Raw genomic sequence first — 2788 nt, 5'->3', positions numbered from 1 at the left:
CCCTCACCTCCTCTGTCCTTACACCCTCACCTCCTCTGTCCTTACACCCTCACATCCTCTGTCCTTAGACCCTCACATCCTCTGTCCTTAGACCCTCACATCCTCTGTCCTTAGACCCTCACATCCTCTGTCCTTACACCCTCACATCCTCTGTCCTTACACCCTCACATCCTCTGTCCTTACACCCTCACATCCTCTGTCCTTACATCCTTCTCCAGGATGGACAGAATGCAATAGATGTCATGTGTACAGAATGAACAGCATAACAGAGACACAACACATTCAATGTATATGACATAAATGATTCATATAATAAGACTACTTATAATAACAGCAGCAATTATTATAGTAGAATTATAATTATGAAATAGGGATAGTAATGTGATTAATAATAATCATAATAACATCAGTAGCGTCAGGTAGTGTGGCCGAGTGGTCTAAGGCGCTGGATTTAGGCTCCAGTCTCTATGGAGGCGTGGGTTCAAATCCCACCACTGCCATTCTTTCTGGACTTTCTGTCCTGACCCCTCAGTGGTGGAATGAACTCCCCACCGACGTCAGGACAGCAGAGTCACTGCCCATCTTTAACCTCACCTCTTCAAGAAGAACTACCCTGAGCCTTCCTCTGAGCACTTATTGTATTCATATTAGTTATTGCACTTATCCTATTCGTATTAGTTTGTAGCACTTATTGTATTCGTATTAGTTTGTTGCACTTATTGTTTTCGTAGTAATCTGCCTCTGCACTATACTTTTGCTCTGGTTTATGCTTTAAGATGCTTGTTTAAGAAAGGAGATGCACTTATGACTTCTGGTGACTAGTAGTTCTCTTGAATACCTATGTTGAATACACTTCCTGTAAGTCGCTTTGGATAAAAGCGTCTGCTAAATGACTGTAATGTAATGTAATGTAATGTAGCAGTGGGTGTCACGACTACGGTCCAGGGACCACAACGATTCACCGAAACCTGCAAAGCGAGAAAGCAAAAGGGCTTCAGGGTGGAAGTAAAGCTAAAATGCTTAATGGTACAGGTAATAGTAATAGTAATGTGACTAGTAATAATAATGGTGGTAGCAGTGGGTGTCATGAAGACTCCTGAGTCCTCTGGAGAGATAAAGAGCTCAGTCTCTGAAGGATCAGCTGCTCTAAGCTGCTTTAATGATGAGGAGTTCACTGAGTGGAGCTCAGTGCTGCTAGAAGTACTCAGGATCTTTTATTAAGGTAAAAGTACAAATATCACGATGTAGAAATACTCCATTACAAGTCCTGCATCCACAAAAGTACAAAAGTATCATCAACAACATTTTCTTAAAGTATCAAAAGTTAAATAGAGACCCAATTGAGACTAGATAGAGACCCTGCAGACACCTATATATATATATATATATATATATATATATATATATAGGTGTCTGTAGGGTTTCTATCTGGTCTTTATCTTTGCAGGGTCTCTATCTATCAATATTTATATAGTCTCTTGTCTGTAGGGTTTCTATCTGGTCTTTATTGGGTCTTTGCAGGGTCTCTATCTAGTCTCAATTGGGTCTCTATTTAGGTCTCTATCAGGTCTCTGTCAAGCCTCTATCTTGTCTTTCGTCTGGTCTTATGTCTGGTCTCTGGTCGGGTCACTGGTCTGGTTTTTATCTGGTTTCTATCTGGTCTCTGTCAGGTCTCTATAAGGGATCTGGTCTTTTCTCTGTCTGATCTCTATCTGGTCTCTATCTGGTCTCTATTTAGTCTCTACCTAGTCTCTCTATCTGGTCTCTATCTGGTCTCTATTTAGTGTCTCTAGTCTCTCTTTAGTGTCTATCTGGTCTCTATTTAGTCTCTATCTGGTCTCTATTTAGTCTCTATCTGGTCTCTATTTAGTCTCTATCTGGTCTCTATTTAGTGTCTATCTGGTCTCTATCATGTCTTTGGTCTGGTCTCTGGTCCGGTCTTTCTCAGGTCTCTGGTCTCTATCTGACCCACCTCCTGCAGAGAGTCAATAATCTGTTACAGTGAGGTCCAGCCCAGGTGATTACCGAGCTGTCTGAGGCGGTCTGGGGGGGTCTGGGGGGTTCGTGTCAAGGGTGCGAGGTCCTCCTGACCCTTGGGGTGCTCCGGGGCTGAGAGCTGGCCTTTCTTCCCTCCTGGACCAGCTGACCCCCCCTGAGGAGCAGCAGCCCCTCTCGTCACTCATCCTGCAACAGGAGAGGAGGAAGAACCAGGGGGGTCCTGGACTCTGAACCAGGAGCAGCTACTGAGGAACCAATCCAGATCTCCGTGAAACGGGACTGGAGACCAGGTTCATGGTCTGGGTCTTAGACCTCTAAACCACCAGGACGTCTCCCATAGAATATATCATTAAAGGAATAATTCAACATTTGGTGAAATACTTTTATTGACTTTCTCTCTGAGAGTTAAATGTTCAGATTGCTCTCATGCCTGTTAGCTTAGCTTAGCATAAAGACTGGAAACAGAGGGAAACAGCTAGCCTGGCTCTGTCAGAAACAAAACCCACCATCCAGTGCCTCTAAAACTCACTTATTAAAACGTGAACGTCATTTTTTTTCACATAATGTGTTATAATCTGCTTTTACAGTCACTTTTACAGTAAAATGATTCACTGTCACAAATGACTTTACTGCACAATTATGTGAAAGAAGATTTATATTAAAGTCATTGTCTTCTTGTACAAACCAATCACAGTTGAAGAATATTCAGTTGATCACATCCACAGTTTGAAACAAAAGACAAATAAGATGTTAACTGACTGAACTGATAAAACTGATAAAACTGTCTTTT

The 2788-nt window shown here is 42.2% G+C and overlaps 1 non-coding gene across 1 annotated transcript; it reads left to right on the top strand.

Moving 5' to 3' along the window:
* Window positions 1-418: 418 nt before the first annotated feature.
* Window positions 419-500, top strand: trnal-uag (transfer RNA leucine (anticodon UAG)). The gene has a single exon. It is a non-coding gene; the product is annotated as a tRNA-Leu (tRNA).
* The last annotated feature ends 2288 nt before the right edge of the window (window positions 501-2788 follow it).

The sequence above is a fragment of the Anoplopoma fimbria genome, chromosome 19 (genome assembly GCF_027596085.1).
Source record: "Anoplopoma fimbria isolate UVic2021 breed Golden Eagle Sablefish chromosome 19, Afim_UVic_2022, whole genome shotgun sequence".
Classification (NCBI taxonomy): domain Eukaryota; kingdom Metazoa; phylum Chordata; class Actinopteri; order Perciformes; family Anoplopomatidae; genus Anoplopoma; species Anoplopoma fimbria.
This window is presented reverse-complemented; position numbering and strand designations above follow the sequence as displayed.